Here is a 21719-nt window from a genome sequence, read left to right as displayed (position 1 = left end):
ATTCTATCCTTTTCTCTTTAATTGTGTGGCGATGAGATCTCATCCTCGCTTTCAGTTTTTGTCCTGTTTCTCCAGCATAGAGACCCCCAACAGAACATTTTATGGACAGCATCAAGTATTCAACATTGGGCGTGGAATATGTGAATGGCCCAGGGATCTTATAGTCCTGCTGTGTGTTGGGGATTTGTATCTTTTCCTTGGTCAGTACATGTCAGCAGGTCTTGAAGCTCCTTACATCGCAGGGATAAGTTCCTTTTTGTGTGTTAGAGGGCATTTTGACATGGAAAATATGCTGTGTGGGAATATACCTTTACATGTTCATTGCCTTTTACAAGTCTAATAATCCTTTACTCAGCTCTGCCATCCAATAGCTGTTTCCTACAGCAGGCATTGCGTTCAGTTCTTGATTTTGTCTCATGCTCTAGCCTTTGCTCTGCAACAAACAAAAGGTTCTGTGGTTTGGCTTATTCTATGTAGCAGGACTTCGAAAATTCATTGCTAAGTGCAAAAGTATTGGCACCCCTGTGTAATGTACCAAATCTAACTCTCTAACTTCCCGATGTTGTACAAACATTAAATTTGGCAGGAGCATTCTTTAGATTCTAAATAGGAAAAGTAAAGGGGTCACAACTTGATTATTCAATGCTAATTGCAAAAGTATTGGCACCCCTGTATAATGTACCAAATCTAACTCTCTAACTTCCCAGTGTCACACAGACATAAAATTTGGCAGGATCACTCTTTAGGTCCTAAATAGGAAAAGTAAAGGGGTCACAACTTGATTATTCAATGCTAAGTGCAAAAGTAAGTGCATTCCTATGTTATGTAACTTACTAGTATCATACAAAAGTGACATTTGGCACAACCATTCTTTAAGTTCTAAATAGGAAATGTAAAGTGGTCGCAACTTGATTACTCAATTCTAAGTGCGAAAGTCAGTGACCCCGTATGTGATGTAACTAATAACACACATCTGAACTGCACAAACATGAAATTTGCCACTTCCATTCTTTACGTCCTAATAGGAAAAGTAAAGGGGTTGCAACTTCAATATTCAATTCTAAGCGTGAAATACTGTGAAAATCCACTATATATAACAGTTCTTTTCTCAGAAACCATAAATCCAAGGATAATGATTTGTAGACTGAGGAGAATCTACCTCACCTATATGTGTATATACTGAGGAGACTCTTACGCTCCTTTATGTATATATCCTGAGGAGAATATACCTTACCTCTATGTGTATATACTGAGGAGAATCTAATGCTTTTCTTTGTGTAAATACTGAGGAGAATCTACCTCACCTCTATATGTATATACTGAGGGCAATCTAACTGACCTCTGTGTTCATATACTGAAAGGCTGTAAAGTACATAAAGAAGCGGCCATGGACTGCAGGGATGGAGCATGCCTGTATAGTTAAGAAAGGGCTGCAAGCTCAAGTCTGCTGTTAAATTTGAATAAAAAGGGGTATTACCTTTAAGGGTAAAAAGTGAGGACAGTGGGAGGGACATTGGTACATGCAGTCTGTGGAGAATCCAACACTCCTCTATGTTTATGCATATTTTATTCCTTGGTTCCTCTGAAGTAACCATGACTGCATGAAAATCTTCTATGCGAACAACAGGTAAACACCTGAACCAAATTAACTCAGATGAAGACGGGTATATCAGCTAATATATATATATATATATATATATATATATATATATATATATATATATATATATATATATATATATATATATATAACTTTGAGATCCAGTACCTAGGGCATTTTGATTTATTACAGGCTAAACTATGCTATCTATTTTTAATTTCATTTTCCAAGTTTCATTTATGCATTAACTTTACATAAAGATGAGTGATGAAGGGTGCATGCAAATTTTCCTAATGACTTTCCAGGCAATTCTTCTCTATTGTTTAATGACTGTTAATATAAAAAATGGGTAGAAATAAAATATTCCAATCTTAAAGTGCAATCATAAAAAACTTTAAATTACCAAACCTTCTAAGTGCCAAGTAACAATCAACTGAATTCATACGGAAACAAATTAATCATTCAGACTATTAATCATGCCGTTCTTTCACTATAGATGTCACATTTGTCAGAAATATATATGATTTCAAGAGTAGAGTTAAAGACTAACACATACCAATTTCAAAATGATGATAATAAATTTCATTTTGCATTTGAACATTCAATTTTATTTCGCTCCTTTATGTTCTATAGAAATATGGAAAAAATGAACTTGAAATGATGCCTTTCTGCATACTGAAAAAAGTCAAATGTTTCTTATTGAACATTTTAGAAGTGTTTATTTAAGTATCTAAAAAGCTATAATTTTGTACTGTCTGCAAATTTTATTGTGTTTTTTTTGCCTTTAACATGCAAATATCCAATATTTTAAAGTGTTTGCTTAAAATTATTGCACGTTGTCAAGAGACTTTTATTACAACCATGATATGAAATAGTAGCTAATAAGAAACTCTTGTAGAGACAAAAGCTTATTAACCAACAGCTTTGAGATCACTAACACACTATATATATATATATATATATATATATATATATATATATAGTGTGTTAGTGATCTCAAAGCTGTTGGTTAATAAGCTTTTGTCTCTACAAGAGTTTCTTGTATATATGTATATATTTTGGTAGAGTGTCCTCCAGGGGAGGGGCGGCAGCGACACGCCGGACTCCAAACCGGTAGATGCCCTCACGTCAAGCTTTATTTTTCAGCACAGCAAACAAAATAGGCATAGCATAGGCACCACGCAGGGTGCTCAAGTCCGTACAAACATAAAGGCAGATTGCACCATACCAAGTGCTCCGAGGTTTCCTCCTCAGGCTGTCAGGCCCTGACTTCCTGGAGCTGCAGTCTTTTATGCTCCAGTAATAAGGTCAGGGCCCACAGCTGTGCTTCCTGAGAACCAGGGTGAAGTTGTGGACTGGAGCGCCACCCTGTCCAGACTAAAAGCCTGGGAGGGAGGTATACTCCATCCACAACTTCACCCTTTAAATGCCTACTATATATATATATCCCATGTTCATGATGTGTAATACCACTTTAACAGGCACTATATGACATGCATTTTGCAATTTTAGCAGGTATATGAAGCACGCCCCTATGTCTTCCACACTTCTACACAAACTCCCCGAATATAGTGACCCTAGATAGTAATTATTAGTGCACTGCATATAGTAAAAGTGCCCCCTTTTACACCACCACTTACTAGTACTGCCTTCTTATACCCCACCAGTTAAAATGCTCATCTTTGTGCCTCCGTTACTAATAATGGTCTCCCTTATACCTCCATCATTAATAACGGTCGCACTTGTACTCCAATGAGCAATCATATTCCCCCTTACACATTCTCAAGCAATAAATACCCTTTTTGCCATAAAATGAAAACCACTCTACTCACCAGCTCTTGTCAAATAAGGCTGCATAGCAGTCTGGGTCATGATGCTTTGAAGCACTGTACTAATTAAGAAATGCTTTAAACTGATGAGATTATGGCAGTGCCGAAAAGCTGATGCATTCCACCTCAGTAGCAGCACATAATTACAATATCAGGGTGTAGCTAAAAGGACTGCTCTAGCGCTATATTTCAATACTGATGCCCTATGTTGAAATAACAATAACATACTTGTACAGGAAAGCATGGATGGGCTGCACGATGGTATAGCACACAGGCCCACGGGCCGGAAAATGGATTTCAATTTGATGTTGTGGCCCCTATAAAAGAAAGAGTGAGAATAAGGCCTTATGTCCACTTGCTGTATCCCGCAGTGGTATCCATGCGTGCCCGCGGACATGGAGAGGAGAAACCGGTTTCTTACCTCTCTCGACCTAGCACGGGTCTCCTCTGAGCCGGACGGATGCACAGTGCTTTCTTTTTTGTTTTCGAATCTGCTGCTTTCCCACGGATCTGTGGCACAGCCACAGTGACAGCTGCAGGTGTGCTGCGGCCGGTACAGCTTCCATTGACTTCATTGGAAGCCATCCCTGTGGGATCTGCAGGAAAATGGAGCATGCTGTGAATTCTTCCTACGCATGTGATCCGTATGTTGGGGAAAAATTACATCCGCATGCTTTTTCTTGCCGTGCGGATGCTAATGCTTCCCTATGGGCGGCAAGAGGTGTGGATCTCCTGCACAGGAGACACAAGCAGATTTTATAATTAAAATCCGCCCGTGGACATTGGGCCTAAAGGCCAATGGCAAATTTGGAGAGCAGCAGGGGAGGAGCAGAAATTCACTTTCCACGTCTCTCTAAGTCCTGTGGGACCACTGCTATAACTGAAGTAAAACAAAAAGGGTACTTGAAGTAGCCTCCTTCTGCTATGATACATATACAGAGCCATTTGTCAGTGCAGTCCAGGGCTTACACTATCATTGCAGGACTGCACTAGTCAACAGTGAAGTGCCGATTCAGTGCAGATGCACGTTCTGTGATCTACACGGGCCCATTCGTCATACCATCATGTATCACATCCATGTCTTCCTATTCAAGTACACTATTATTATATTAATATATGACACCAGCATTGAGATATAGTGCTGGACCTGTCTTTTTGATTACACCCTGTACTGCTGTGGTAGTGGTACTTTAGCACGTGTTCACTTAAAGGGGTTGTCCCGCGCCGAAATGGGTTTTTTTTTTTTTCAATAGCCCCCCCGTTCGGCGCGAGACAAACCCGATGCAGGGGTAAAAAAAAAGAAACGGATAGTACTTACCCGAATCCCCGCGCTGCGGCGACTTCTTACTTACCTTGCTAAGATGGCCGCCTGGATCTTCACCTACGGTGGACCGCAGGTCTTCTCCCATGGTGGACCGTGGGCTCTGTGCGTTCCATTGCCGATTCCAGCCTCCTGATTGGCTGGAATCGGCACACGTGACGGGGCGGAGCTACGAGGAGCAGCTCTCCGGCACGAGCGGCCCCATTCGGAAGGGAGAAGACCGGACTGCGCAAGCGCGTCTAATCGGGAGATTAGACGCTGAAATTACACGGCACCATGGAGACGAGGACGCTAGCAACGGAACAGGTAAGTGAATAACTTCTGTATGGCTCATAATTAATGCACGATGTACATTACAAAGTGCATTAATATGGCCATACAGAAGTGTATAACCCAACTTGCTTTCGCGGGACAACCCCTTTAAGTTGCATTTAAACACAAAGGTGATCGCTCAAAAGATGGCTTTTAAGCAATCATTTTGCATTAACTACTACTTGGTACTAATGTCTATTAGTGCCAATTAGTAGCGTGTGAAGCACCGGGAGCTGTAGTCAGAGAACAGACCAACCGCTGTTCTCTGAATAAATTCCCTTTGTTCTGCCAGGGGGCTGACAGCTGAGACAATGTAATCAGCGCTTCCCAGGTAGAACACATTGTACGGTCCTTCCTATCAGCCGCTCTGCCAAACGATGGATTTCATGCCAAACTGAAATTCATCATTTGGCAGAAAAGGAAAGATGGGCACATTTACATGCAATTACTATCTCTCAAAAGATGGCTTTTGAGCGAATTTTGAGCAATAATCATTGTGTCTAAATGGGCCTCTGCAGCTTACAGATCTTGTTCTCTTGTTGCCCTCTTACATTTTATTCTGCTGGAATGAGAACAGTTGCTCTCTGGCATGGCTCTTACAGTAACTGTGTATTGCCTTTCAATGGTGTGCTCAATTTGTGTAGAATCTCCCCATTCTCATGGTGCCCTCCATAAAACTAAGTCAGCACTTAAAGGATACAATGAATAAGTTCTTAAAAGGGTTGTCTCATCAAAGACATTACCTTTCAGAACACAAAACCCAGGGTAAACACCTGAATATCTTGGGTTCCGCTCTTGACACTCAAGGCAAGCACCTGATTTTGCCAGGATAGGATGCTGCCAGGCAGACATTTCCCCCTGCAGTATTACAAGATGGCTATTCAGATGAATGGGCATCCTGTAATACAAGAACAATACAAAGTTGGCCCAAACGGGTCATAGAAGGCGGCCAAAAAATGGACGACCCCACACTATGATGTTCATATGCCCTAATTAAGGCTGTGATCTAATCACAACCCCTTTAATCAAGTAGCGACATGATGAGCAATGTAGTTTAATGATAACATCATTTAAGGGACCAAGGTGCTACATACTAGAATTTAGATTCCTCCATTTTTCATACAGTTTTCATTGCAATGTTTGAGGACATTTTTTTCCAAAGTGGCTTTTTAACTAAAGTCCTTCCAAAAAAAAGTAAAAAAAAGTATTAAAAAAAGAAATATTATTTTGATCTTTTTGGATATGACCCTGTGTTTGGCTAAAAATTAAATTGCATCTAAACTGCATGTATGAATTTAGCCTTTAATGGAAAGTTGAGTTATGTACAGGGCTAATGGGATTTTTACCTTTTTGCAACAATTAAAGCAGTTTAATATTGTAACTGCCGTGACCCAAATCCAGAATTGTCCAGATGACTGAAAATGCACTTTCACTGTGAGAAGCGCTATTTTTTTACATCAAGAAAAAACAAACTTTTCACTCTATCAACTAAATCAGCCCTCTCCATAAAACAAGGTGATTTGTTTTAATCAGTCTCATGAAGTCTAATAGAATTACAGAGAATATATTTCATACATGACATATATACAGAATAATATAGTTCAGAACCAATCCAGCTGACCCGAATAATAAATGACACACAGATGACCAGGTGGGGAAAGCAATTTTTCACCTCGACTATATAAAAATGACTTTACTAGAAGCTGAAGCGTCTTGAAGAGAGAAACAATGCAGTCAGTCTAGTTGGAGCCAAACTGATTGATTATATCAGATTTGAAAATACTAATTAGAAGCAAAGTTTTTTTAAATTTAAAATTTAGAATAATTTTCTATTATGCAAATCAATAGCATTTTTTACATCCAATTAGGACGTATTTTCTACAACGGAAAATTCGCTGTTGATTGTGCAACAATTCTGTGGCAAAATCCAAAAACAGCAAAATCTGCATATATTCTATTCCGGTTTGTATTGATCATCCCTTGTTTGAAGGTGTGAAATCATATGTGATCATTTGTAGCATAAATTGACATGTTACAGATGTTTACGTTTCTAGTATAGACTGCCAGGCACCACTACGCTATATGCGTAGCACAATCACTGTTGCGACGCAATTAGTATAGCCGCAGCAAGCCGCAATTTCTAACGCAAACGGTGTTAGCCCTGCTACATCTGTGAAATTCACACCTCAATTCAACTTATGATGCAGATTTTTTTATTTGTTTTTCAGCGTTTGGATGAGATTTAGGCCTGGTTTAAGTGCAGTATAGGCGCATGAAAAGATTGCGGCTATACTGCACTAAAATTTGCGTGAACGGGCGATTTCCACTTATTAGGTCTCGAGCTTAATTAGCAGTGAAATTGCCTGTTCACACGATCAGGAGCTGCATGGTGCGTGTTATCCGGCTCCCATAGAAGTCTATGAGTAAAGATAGGTCAGATCTTTCACGCACCACAGATCTTAGATGCGAGCATTGCACACACATCTCTCATCTTTGTTAGGTGCGAGCTTTTTGCGCTTTTAAACTTCCTTCATGTGAATGTTTTTATAGGAAACCGTTGGTACTATTGGACCAATAATGCGCTAAAACCACGCTCGGGTGAAGGAGGCCTGAGTTAAGTTCATTCTCATCCACTATGCTCCTGCTCACTGATGTTAGGCTCTTGTGAGCAGGGCCCTCACTGATGTTAGGCTCTTGTAAGCAGGGCCCTCACTGATGTTAGGCTCTTGTGAGCAGGGCCCTCACTGATGTTAGGCTCTTGTGAGCAGGGCCCTCACTGATGTTAGGCTCTTGTGAGCAGGGCCCTCACTGATGTTAGGCTCTTGTGAGCATGGCCCTCACTGATGTTAGGCTCTTGTGAGCAGGGCCCTCACTGATGTTAGGCTCTTGTGAGCAGGGCCCTCACTGATGTTAGGCTCTTGTGAGCAGGGCCCTCACTGATGTTAGGCTCTTGTGAGCAGGGCCCTCACTGATGTTAGGCTCTTGTGAGCAGGGCCCTCACTGATGTTAGGCTCTTGTGAGCATGGCCCTCACTGATGTTAGGCTCTTGTGAGCAGGGCCCTCACTGATGTTAGGCTCTGGTGAGCAGGGTCCTCACTGATGTTAGGCTCTTGTGAGCAGGGCCCTCACTCATATTGCTCAAATTGTTTATTACTTCAATACTATATAACATTTCTGGTTTTGCCTGTTCATGTTCCCTCTGATTTGTAAAGCGCCGTGAAATATTTGGCACTACATAAATAAAGATTTTTATTATATTGCTGTAGAGCCATCAGAAAATCTGGAACGCTTAAGCCCCAAAAATGAAACTTTGTGAAATATAATTCTAGTCACTGCCTACACAGAGCCGAACTAAGGCCATTGGCACACAAATGGATTTGAATTGCGGAATCTGCAATTGTCACAAGTGCTGATATTCCGTGGTATTCCACACACATTAAAAGAATAGAACATTCGCATATCCGCTCACACGAGCTGATACCTATTTCCATGAGCCAAAATAAAATCGCAGCACGCTGTATTTTTCTGCGAATTCCACACGGACAGCTTCTATTGAAGTCAATGGAAGCCGTCTGACCCATTGCCCATCCGACGGTGTGGCAAAAACAAAGATTTAAGCAAAAAATCTGTACTGCGCGTGACCGACGGTGAGCAGGTGTGTAGGGTCGCCAGCCGTGGTCAAGGATGGATTCCGCTGTGGGCTCCCATATGTGGAATTTAACCCGGTCGTGTGCAGCCGGTCTAAGGCTGCCGTAAAGATGTATGATACCTCAACTGTACTGATTCCATACACCAATATATTGATGTCTTTCTGTCAGATTTTGTGCAAATTTATGCACAATAAAATTGTGGCAAGTGGATTCTGTATGTATAGAGTCATCGCTTTCAGAGAAGACTACCATATCTCCATAAATATGCAATGCAGTTCCATGTAAGATGGTTGAAAACAGATATGGACTGTTAGTATGCCAACTGTCCATCACTATATCCTTCAACTTTGGATAGCTAACTGTTTCATGTTACACTGATGTACCCATACAAAATTGCATGCTGATGATGTTTTTGCTGCCCTAATATGCTATTTATTTGTAAGCTGTTGGTGGAATGCACATTGTACACTGTACCTTTAAGTCGTTGGGTGAGCATCCTGGCTAGGTATGATTAGGGACATGCTATACAAAGAGGTTGCTCACAAAACTTTGTGGCAGTAGATAGAATGAAAGAGGCAGAGTGGGGCTTGCAACTAATATGCGTCACCCTAGAAATCAGTAGTGTGTGAGCAAATGCTTCACCATTGAAGATAGGCTACAGTGAGCTTTAAGAAGAAGGCTTTGAGACTGTAAGAGATTTCAGCCTGCAGTGCTACCTGGATGAGCAGGCCTGAGATTGTGACTATTGAGAGACTAAGTCTAGTGAGACAAAGATATAGAGTGGGTGAGCCCTTCCTGGAAGGAAACCAGTAATTGGTTGCGGACCACTACTAAGGGAGTCCTTAGGTGATTCTAAGAAAAAAAGCCCTGCAAGTGTGATATGAGCTGTGTTGACAAGCAATTGTCCTGTGATAATCTGTAGGGCAAAGATACCCTGAATACAAGTGTGTACTAAGAGTTGTGCGCTGCGGCCTGCTGGTGTGTGACAAGGCATTCTAAATACTGGAAATAAAAGCAGGTCCTGATAAGTGGAGAATCACCTAAAATGTTTATGATAGAGAATGACTGTGTACTGAGGCAAAACTGTACTAGAATGCGGACAAGGGACTGTTTAGTAGAGACTTGCTGCTGCTAGCAACTGCTAGCTGGAGTAAAGTGTTAGGAGACGGTGCCACTGCAACTGCCAAGCGCTGTGCCTCTGCAAAGACATGTAACTGCAAAGTTATTTTCCTCTATAAAGATGTTCAACCACTAACCCTGTTATCCTCAAAAAGAGAGTTTAACCATGAAACCCTTTATTTCATAGTGATTAAAAACTGTTTTAGTTAACCCTGCTGTGTCCATATTACTGGCTAAACAATCCTTGACTGGGGAAAGGGTCATATAGACTGACCAAAAACCACTGAGGACTGACTCCTTTACACCCATGTATTGGCATACAGACTTTGCAGACTGAGCTTTGCCTTTGTATCTAAAGCTCCATAACTATTTGGGGAGCTGCAATTCCATTGGGGCAACAAAAAAGACAGCACCTTAGCAAAAAAAAAATTAGATTAATGCATAAAAGTGTTAAGAGTAGTTGGTCTGCAAGTAATGCATGCTAATATCCCTGAAATAAAAACATCAATATTAGTTTACTGTACCTATGAAAGGGATTTTTAAATTTGGTCCATATTTGATTTGAACTTTTCTAAAAACCCTTACACACATTCACAAAATGGGATTGGTCCCAGCAAGAGAAACCACGTAATCTTGTAGATATGATACCTTTTATTGGCTAACAAAAATACATGATGTAATAGCGAGCTTGCGAACCTCTCGGGCTCTTTGTCAGGCTAAAAATGGATTAGATGTGAAGAGGCATAAATATTTATACACACTTATAACATACATACTTATGACAAGGCACAGACATGGATGTGATTGGTTCGCACTTAAAAGGAATTCTGCAACATAAAACAAACTTTTTTTCCGTCTAGGCACTGATAGTGGAGTAAAAGTTTTATGGTCCCTGAATTACTGTTGGTGTGTGTGTGTGTGTGTGTGTGTGTGTAGGGGGGGGAGGGTGTCAGGCTCGCAAGCTCGCTATTACATCATGTATTATTGTCAGCCATTAAAAGTTATCATATCTACAGGATTACTTGGTTTCTCTTGCTGGGAACAATCACATTTTGCTCTGCTGGCCAACGCGGTACCAAACCTTTGTTTTCATTACACATAAACAAAAACACCTCTAAGACATGTTTTTGCCTTTATGCTTTATTCTGATTGCTAAATAAGTCAGGAAATTATTAACTAAAACCATAACGACCAGATATTGCTAACTTTAGTTTTTACACTTTATGAATAATGGCCACAGGCTGATGTATGAAGCTGGCATAGCCGATTCTAATATTTGTCAGTCAATCATGAAATCAGTTTTGTACATCAGTGTCACATATTTGAAATGTTCTTTAATTTAACCGTTTTAATGTGGCAAGTACAGGCAACCTATCAATGTTTCACCCACGAATAAAATTGCAAATTACATTTCAGTTGACACTAGTAATACTTCTGGAAAAGTTACAGCACTTAAAGGTGAAATGACATATACTACTATTTCTAGTCAAAAGCAAGTGACTGTGTAATACCCATATGGCTAAATTTATGTATTAATATGTTTGCAGATATAGGATATCTTTGCTCTGACATTATAAATCCCAATTACTAATTGAGATGAACTAAAAGAGACAGTGCACACCTATAAATATGACTAATTGTAACAGACACATCTCACTACTACATTGAGTAGGTAAATATGTTCAGTCCAAAATCTGCTGCATAGCTTGGCCAATGATAATGTCCTTCATTGATTTAAAAAGGGCACCACTCAGCACTTCACACTCTTGTGTTTCCACCTTTTACTCTCTTAGGGCTCCTTCACACAGGAGCTGCGGCTTTCAGACAGCTATGTCATGGCCGCAACGCGGGCAAAAATCGAGTGAACGAGGGGCAGCCATGACCAAGTCACGGCTCCATCCCCTATTTTAACTTCCGTTCAGACGACCAAGCCTGCAGCGTATATACACCGTAGCCCAGGATACCATCAGGCAGGGTGAGAGAGTTTAGCGCTGCTAAGCACCCCCCCACCCCACCCTCACCTTCCGTCCTCCTCTCCTCCCCTTGCTTTGCTATTGGCAAAGGGAGGAGGGCACGGATCGGGAGCTAGTGTGCTAATCTCCTGCCCCCTCCCATTGCCGACAGCCAGCAAGGGGCAGAGAGGGAAATGGGAGTGGGAGGGAGTTTAGCAGAGCTGCTGCTAAACTCCCTCCCACCTCCCTTTTCCAGCAGCTGTCATAGGCTCCCATAGGAGTCTATGGGACCAGCCAGCTAATTCCGGTCGAAAGATAGGTCCAGACCTAACTTTTCCGGCCACACTAAATCCAGATAATGAGCAGCATATGGGGTGCAGAGAAGTGATGCTTGCGAATACTTCACATAGCTAAAAAAAGCCTTCTTTTTTGTAGTCCACAGTATACAAGCAACGTTTCAACTGCCATTGCAGTCTTTGTCAAGCATTTGCACTGTGTGTGCATCTTTTCTGGCTGGCCATTTTTACACATCAGAAAATTGCCCATCTGAACTGATGCATTGAAATCCAATGCATCAGATAGTCATGATTTTTGACCAGTGTTTTATTGCGGCATAACTGCCACGATAAAATGTTTGTGTGAATAAAGCCTTAAGGTGCCCATACACCCCTAACAGCTGTCGACTAAATGCTTCTACAGATGCAGGAACTCACCGCAGAAGCTAAGATATCTGCAGTATAAGTAGCACCAAGATATAATGCTAGAGCAAGGGCTCATGCAAATGAGGATGCTCCATTCTCATGGTGCGAGTGACCCCACTCATTCTGGTTGTCATTTGTTGCATAATTATTATCCAGCGCCATCACTTGACAGTGACTGCCATTCATTGACTTTCTAGGTGACATGCCATCCACATTAAGACAAGCACAGACCGGTGGTTGGATGCTGATATCATATGATATGTTGTGGTATGAGAGGACAAGCTATAATACGATGATGACAAGAAGCATTGGGGAATCTGGGATACCTGTCATCAGTGCTGCAGGAATGGAAATAAGACAAATGATAGGTAGCATGTAAGGCCTCGTTCAGACCAACGTAATTTTTGCACAGCTGGCAGCCACACAAAACGTGCTTCTATTAGGAACCAATACGTTCCTATAGAAGTGTTCATGCGAAATGGCGCGCACCTAGCAAAGTTAGGACAAGTGAGTGCAAACTCACATGTTGGCTCCAAGGTGCACAAAAAATAGAACATATCCTATCTTTGGTGTGAGCTGCGCAGGAGTTTCCATTGACTCCTATGGGAGCCTTGAAAGCATCCAACTCGTACCTCTCATCATGTGAACCGGCGACTCCAGTAGCGTGAAGCAGCCCGTTTATGTGATTTTTCCACACGTGAGACACGAACATTTTGAGCAGCTATTGGTGCATGAAAATTATGTTCGTCTGTATTGCAATGAGCTGGAAATCCCTGTACTGTTTTTCATTGTTAAAATGAGGTTAGAAATATGGTAAGTCACATAATGGCAAAAATATACAGAGTTATCCACCCTTTCCTTCGGACAAATTTGATTAAAATTTCCAGCTTTGGGACAAAATTTTGTCCAGCGACAAGATGGTAACATTTCTGGGCCTCCACTTTTATCTGTCCAAAATTATTCTCACCACCTAATGCACACTGTGCACTGCACTCTGATTGGCCATTGCTGATCATGTGAGCAGCGCTGTACAATCATAGAGCAGATATAGTGCATGGTAGTCTAACACTACCAAAGCAGGACCTAGAATCGATGGATTGGAAGGGCAGGAAAGAAGAGTAACTGCAGGCAATTTACACCCCAACACCTCCGGGCCTGGGATAGAATTTTGTCCCCAAAGTGGAGCTCAATTTCTTACTAAGCAAATTCCCTACAATATCACAACATGAGTTCTCATTATTGATATCAATATATCAAACAATATGTCCTTGTATTTGCTTTTGAAGTTAAAGGGGTTGTCCCGCGCCGAAACGGGTTTTTTTTTTATTCAATAGGCCCCCCGTTCGGCGCGAGACAAACCCGATGCATGGGTTAAAAAAAAAAAACGTTTAGTACTTACCCGAATCCCTGCGCTGCGGCGACTTCTTCCTTACCTTAGCAAGATGGCCGCCGGGATCTTCACCCACGATGCACCGCGGGTCTTCTCCCATGGTGCACCGTGGGCTCTGTGCGGTCCATTGCCGATTCCAGCCTCCTGATTGGTTGGAATCGGCACACGTGACGGGGCGGAGCTACGAGGACCAGCTCTCCGGCATGAGCGGCCCCATTCACCAGGGAGAAGACCGGACTGCGCAAGCGCGTCTAATCGGGCGATTAGACGCTGAAATTAGACGGCACCATGGCGACGGGGACGCTAGCAACGGAACAGGTAAGTGAATAACTTCTGTATGGCTCATATTTAATGCACGATGTATATTACAAAGTGCATTAATATGGCCATACAGAAGTGCTGAACCCCACTTGCTTTCGCGGGACAACCCCTTTAAGAGAAGTTGGGGGGCCCGAAGATAAAATTTTACTCCCGGGCTCTTTAGCTACGCCCCTGTTCTATGCTGTACCTCTTCTAGTAAAGACGTACATTTCTTCAAATTGCACTATGTCAGTGCATTGTATTTGGAAATTTGAGGCGCGGACATTTTTGTAATTTTAATTATTTTAATTTGTCTATATAAAAACTTCAAAGTTATGCAAATTGTCACTTATAATCTATACCACTGGTTTATAATATTTGATTTACTAGTTTTGTAAGTTTTTTATTGTCTAGGCAGTTTACATTCACATGTGACTAAGCATTGCCATTAAAGCCTTTTAATCACATCAAAGACTTAAATCATAACAAGATTAGTAAATTAGAAAAAACCTGACACTTCAAACATGGAATTGCAAATACAATTATGAGATAACATAGAAAATGGCTGTGGCTTTTTATTGCACTTAGCTATGCATTATTTTACTCTGTATACTCTGCTAGAGTATTAAAAAAATGAATAATTAATTGCCACATCATCTTAGGGGCACAGCCATTTTATGCACACAACTGTACCTAATTAACATTTTACATATGTTACAGTATGTATTTAAGGGATATGTATTTTACTGGAAACATTTGGTAATGGAAATAAGTGATGCAATGTAATAGGGAAGCAGCGGACAAAAAAAATGGAAGCACCTTATTGCAAATATTGGTAACTTTAATAAATAACAGTTCGTTAAATAATGTTATTAACAGGATCGCTAGCTTTAAAAGCTTGAGCTTTTAGGCTGCATTCACACGAACGTATATCGGCTCGGTTTTCACGCCGAGCCGATATACGTTGTCCTCGTGTGCAGGGGGGGGGGGGGGGATGGAAGAGCCAGGAGCAGGAACTGAGCTCCTGTTGCCTCACTGCCTCCTCTCTGCCCCTCTGCACTATTTGCAATGGGGAGAGGCGGGCTGGGGCGGGGCTAGTTCTCGGAACTTAGCCCCGCCCCTGGCCCGCCTCTCCCCATTGCAAATAGTGCAGAGGGGCAGAGAGGGGGCGGGAGCTCAGTTCCTGCTCCTGGCTCTTCCATCCCCCCCCCCTGCACACGAGGACAACGTATATCGGCTCGGCGTGAAAACCAAGCCGATATACGTTCGTCTGAATGCAGCCTTAAACAAAAAAAAAAAAAAAAATTATTTAAGGGTTTTCATTTTTTTCAAAACAGGTCCCTCTAAGGGGACAGCACAATCAACAACACTTGAAAACAACTTAAGGGCGCGGTCACACGAGCGTAGGCGTATTTACGTTCGAACGTGCGCAGTCAATCTCCGGAAAGAACGTTTTTCGGCGATCATGACCAGAGCTAGAAAACGTATTATCGTTTTTCCTACTTTGCAAACTATCTTTTCGGCCATCGAATATGTGTTGGCGCGTATTTCGTTCGCTTATGTTCCGTTTTTTTTCGGGTTGCTGTTTTTACGCGCCATAAAATCGCCCATGTGAACGAATACATTGCAAACCAACGCCTTAGATGGTCACGTTTATACGATTGGGCGCAAAAATGCGCCGTTTATGCGCTCGTGTGACCGAACCCTGAAGAATGCCGGCCATGATATGGTATTCCCCATTCCCTGAGCAAAAAGAAGGCATTCTTGTGTAGACGAGCCACTCTAGTCCATGGCTAAAACATTTGGTTACAATATAGCTCTACATCTCAGGGAGTGGGGCATACTTACAAAAATTGCATATATGCTCAATATCATTGAGGGAACCACTTGTTGGCATATAAAACAATTAATACCTAAACACAGAAATAGAAATCAAATCCTGTCTCATAAATAAACTGCATGTATTGAACAAATCTAGAATTAAGAGAGAAAGGGAAGAGGGGGATAAAATAAAAATTTTAAAAAGGGGGGATCTGGGTCAGTAAGACTCCGGTGTGCCACACTCAATACTCGGGGGCATCTCTGGTGCAATTATATTTGGCTATTTGTAACCTTCCATCTTGTATTCAAACAGCCATGAATGTTCAGTGTATAAATTATAGGGATTGTATAACTGAGTTTTGTAGACTTGCTGGAACCATGTTAATATCTGGACATAGTGTCACCATTGTCTTGTAATTCTACCACCATTATCTGTAGAGTTTTGTGATTCTATTGTCTAGTTAGTCATGCAAATCTATTAGCATTGTCCTAAGACTGAACTGGGGCCCTTTGTATATTTGGAGCTTAGTGTTGTCATTGTTTTAAGAATCAGTTTTGTTTCTCTAATCCGGTTAATGGTCACTTCCGATTGTGACCTTTTCGGACAAGCAACTCTATGCATTGATATTTGTGATGCAAATATTCAAGCAACAGATCATATTAAGTATAAAAGACAGCAAAGGGTTTTGGAGAGTTAGAAGCATTTTGGATCTGTGATGGGGATGCCTTCTCACAGTGTAATTCCTAAGGCCTCATGTCCACGGGGAAAATCAGGCCCGCTACGGATTCTACATGTAGAATCTGCAGCGGGTCCCTCCTGCCCCGTGGACATGAGCGCTGAAAATAGGAATTTAAAAGAATTTACCCATCCCGAGCGGGCGGGGAAGTCTTCTCTTCCTCACGGCCGAATCTTCTTTTTCGGCCGGCGGATGAACTCGTCACGGCTGCGGCACGTCGCCGACACGTCGCCGACGTGCCGCGCGCATGCGCCGGGCACATCCGCCGAGCCGAAGCAAGGGAGATGCGGCCGTGAGGAAGAGAAGACCTTCCCGGTCCGCTCCGGATGGGTAAATTCTTTTAAATTCCTATTTTAGGTCTCCCGTGGATCCGGACGGCTTCCATAGGCTTCAATAGAAGCCCGCGGGAGCCGTCCCCGCGGGAGACCCGCATAAAAATGGAGCATGGTCCAGATTTTTTCATGCTCCATTTTTTTTTAAATCACTTTTATTGACCATCCGCGGGTATTTATCTACCCGCGGGTGGTCAATGCATCCCTATGGGGTGCGGATCCGCGCGCGGGAGAAGAGTTAAAATCCGCTGCGGATTTTAATTCTTCTTTTGCCCGTGGACATGAGGCCTAAGAGGCCACCTGTTCTCTGACTTTTTACTGTTGCTTCTCCGGTTGATGCATAAAGCAGATGAAGTATTCCTAAGGCTCTTGGTGATGTGAGTATTGATGTAAACATTGTTTATGAATTGTTTACAAAATGTATATGCAATATCCCCTATTTTTATGTAACTTTGTTTTATTTTGATCATTTATTCATTTGTATTAATAAATTATGTTGTATCAACCCACTTGTCCTTCTTAAAAGTAGTTGTTGTTTTCAAGCTGGCAAAACGGGCTTCTCTGTTGTTCTTCTCTTAAAACCTCTCTTATTTGTCCCAGCTGACACCCTATGTGGATCCCAAGGTTTCTTGATATTCGTGTGTGTGTTGAAAGCTAAACCAAGGGGCACAGGTATGGTGCCAGGAGTCATATTTATCATACAGGAGTCTACCTACTGGATTTCCTTTACTTTGTGGGTCCAGTGGGCCAGGAAGGGTGGTGAAGGGGACTTCCAAAGGGCTGGGATACATGAGCAGGCTGCATTAACCAGGTGTTTGAGTATAGATTAACAATAAAGGCATGCAGGAAGATCCAAGTGATGTAGTAGAAATAGGCCTGGAGACATAGGAATCTGCAAGTGCAAAATTCCACATTGAACAGCCTTCAAAAACCCACATATCTGGGGGCAGTCCCAAAAACCATGGACGATAGTGCCCACATTGCCATATTGGGGTGAGGAAGGGTATAATTTGTGCTGTCTAGAGGGCACAATGTATCCCCATGAAAAAATTTTGAAGCCCGTCTCCTAATATCTGCTATAAATTGAGGAGCTATGCACAAACTCAAATATCCTATCTGCCTGGGCCCGGGAGAACGACACACCAAGCTTCTGCTACCATTTGATCAAGGGGGGGGGGGGGGGATTTGAAGCCCCTTGGCTGCAAGAGCAAGAGAGAATACAGTGCTGACAGAGAGTGATGGATGGGGTTGGTCCCCAAGCAGGCCTTTTCAAATGTTGTGAGTGGTTTACAGAAGTCTCTTGCTGGTGGAAGGGAACTCAAGAAGTGCGCCAAGCCGCCAACTGTATAGTCCTCCAAAAGCCCAGGGGGACAGGGTCCAGAACAGTCTGCAAAATGCATAAGCTTTTAAAAATTAGCTGTATAGAAAATGCAATGATGTATTGTTTCTCTGAATGACTGTCATCATCCTAGCTTAGTATATAGAGTGTAAAATAATTGGGCTGCTTATACATTTTATATAGCTGTTGGTTGAAAATTCATTCAGCAGACAACTATCTCACCCTATACCTCCATATACATGCATTCTTCGTTTGGCCAAGCGCGCCTGTGTTTTGAATGCTGGGAGGGGAGAAAATTACTGCCACACATGTCTGGCAGTGGCTTATCTCCCAAGAATAATAGGATCAGGTAGTTAAAATGCAACTTACCAATCCGTCTCATCCCTGATATCTGCTATCAAGGAAGCCTTCATACATATTAGATGAATGGTCAGTCTTGCTGAAATCAATCGGTTTAGTCCATCTAGATCCCTTAGGGAAGACAACCCACAATTGCAGCAAAAAGTAGTTTTCTGAGTGTCTGGTCTTCTCAAAGAAGATGCTCATTATGCACATTAGATACGAAAACTGAAAATGAATCACTAAAATATCTGCTCTAATTATTGGTTAGTTTTAGATGATGTTTGGAAAGCTTTCGCTGCTCAGTATCATTCTGCAAAACTGAATCAATTTGCAGACTACAGACTGCTATAAATGGAGTTTCCCTGGTGGTTAACAATTTTGAGTAGGCTCCCATAGCTAAAGAGTATTATCACACGTATAATATTGTATTAGAGAATAGCAATTTAAGAAACTTGATATCCCTTTCAGGAAATTAGGAACCTAATGTATCTTTACAGAATTTAAAATGTTTAAACAAAAAGCGTACTCAGACTTACAAGTGACTTTTCAGAAAAAGCTGTCTTGTGTGTAGATGAGGAATATTACAATTTCTAGCCATTATATCCCTTGCAAGTTCCGGTTCGGTTCAAAGTAATTTGGACCCAACCAAACTTTTTGCCAATGTTTATTGGACCAGCAGCACCAAACTTTTCAAAAGTTTGTTCAACTCTACTCAAGAATGTTAGAAGTAGAGATGTAGATGCATAACCAAATATGGAAAATAGAAAATAGTTTAGGGAAGAGATGCATAATGAACTACTCTAGACTAACACAGGGACTAGGTGAGGGTTAAGATATGAAGTGAAGAAAGGGACAGAAAAATAAATATTTTATAACAACATTAAAAGTGGGAAAGATTATACATTTCACTCATTTAACAATTGGTTAATAAAATGAAATGCACTAAAATTTGGATTTGTTCAAAATGCCATTTATCTGATTATTACATTGTTTATATTCTGAAACATAAAGCCAATTGCCACTCACAAATCACAGAAACAGCCAACTTCTAATAGTTCCTATAGAGGATATGTATCACACAGTGGTATTAACCAAACATGAAAGATATTTTGGAATATAATGACATTTAAAGTTATTGAAAAATTGTTTGCCTTAATAAATTCTTTATGCAAACCTTTTTAAATGACTTAATACTTCTATTGATCATGACCTTGGCATTCAAAGTCTAATTATAATAAAAATATCCCTTTTCCTCTTGTGTATAAGAAAATCATTACCTGAAATTAATCAGAGCTACAGCTTTGTTAATTACAAATTGGTTATTCATATCTGCTAGATGGGAGTACTCTATTAAAAATTATTTACCTTTATCATATTAAAGGACACTAATCATATTTTTCAGAGACGTTCAAATATTGTATGCTGTGTTTTCACCCAATGATTGTCAGTAATATTACCCCTTTAATTAAGAAACTCTAAATAATTAACATCTGCTATAATTCACTTGCTGCATAAAACTATGTGTACAGGCTTAATCACCCCAGCTAGCGATCAAATATGAGTCATTTAATGCTGTACAGAGAACTGCAGAAAGCAAATATGACAAAGAGAAAAACATGTTTGTTAAGAATTACATGTTTTTTTAATGCAATATTTAAAAAAATAAAATAAGATAGTGACGAGAATAGGCAAAGGCAAATGGTGGCACAATATGTAGAGTTGCCAGACAAAGTAAGTGAACCATTTGGAATTATCTGGATTATTGATGCACTGTACACCCAGATCTTTAGCAATGCTTTTGTATCCTTTTCCCGTTTCCTATGAAAGTTGTTCACAGCAAATTACGGCTTACACTGACTAGAAAATACTTCCTTCTGAGGCCTTAGTTAGACGGGCGTTTTTAGCGCGCTTTGCGGATCGCATGACTAATGCGCATCTGCAAATCGCGTGACCGGTGCCCGAAAATCTGCTCCTAGCCGCGTTTCATTAGAAACGGGCCAGAGCTGTGCAGCGGATTGCATTCAATGGAGCCGGCAATACAGCCGGCTCCATTGAAAGCAATGCGCTGCGGGCGAGTGTGGGATGAATTGTCGGGAAGGGCTTAAATATATAAGCCCTTCCCTGCAATTCATCCAGAAAAGTGTTAAAATAAAAAAAATATATATACTTACCTTGTCCCGGCAGCCGGAGTTCAGCGCGGCCGGCCTGCAGTGGGTGTGAAGGGGGTGTGAGTCAGACCTGCCCCCTGATTGGCTCAGCCTGAGCCAATCAGAGGCAGGTCTCACTCACACCGATTCATAAATTCATGAATTCAATGATTTGTCTTCTATATGTTCTCAATGGGGTCGGCGCTGCTGCCGCCGGCCCCATTGAGCGCATATAGAGAAGAGAACAGGAATCGCAGATCGCAGATAGGTGCGATCTGCGATTTCTACTGTATAATTTATCGGACGAGCGCATAAAAAGCGCTCATGTGTCCGAAACCATTGCAAAGCAATGGTTTTAAAAAATCGCCGGACGCATGCGCAAATCGCGCAAAAAAACGCCCGTCTGACTAAGGCCTGACTGAGTTGCAGCAGGACAAGCTTCTCTCCTACATGGTCTTGTAGCGTTATGCAAAATTTTGGTAGGACACAGTCCGAGAGCCAAGCAGGAACCCTCGCTGTGTAGAATCTTGTAGTCTTCATGCTTAGCATAGGATCCTAGAAGAGGGTGTCCATCTCCTTCCAGTTCTTTGCATACATTTATAGGATCTGCAGGATGAGACTCTGTCCAGCTGGAATACTGTGATTAGGAGCAATTTTCTATACACACAATGGCCAATGGATAATAGGAACTTGACTATACGTACAGCAGTATATTTTTCCCTTTATAACCAGCTGCACGCTTCAAAAAATGTCGAAACAATTGTGTATTGTCAGAGGTGTAACTATAGACCCCTGTGTTTCAATGAATAATTTGTAATATGGCCCCC

This window comes from Eleutherodactylus coqui, chromosome 9, assembly GCF_035609145.1.
Source record: "Eleutherodactylus coqui strain aEleCoq1 chromosome 9, aEleCoq1.hap1, whole genome shotgun sequence".
Classification (NCBI taxonomy): Eukaryota; Metazoa; Chordata; class Amphibia; order Anura; family Eleutherodactylidae; genus Eleutherodactylus; species Eleutherodactylus coqui.
This window is presented reverse-complemented; position numbering follows the sequence as displayed.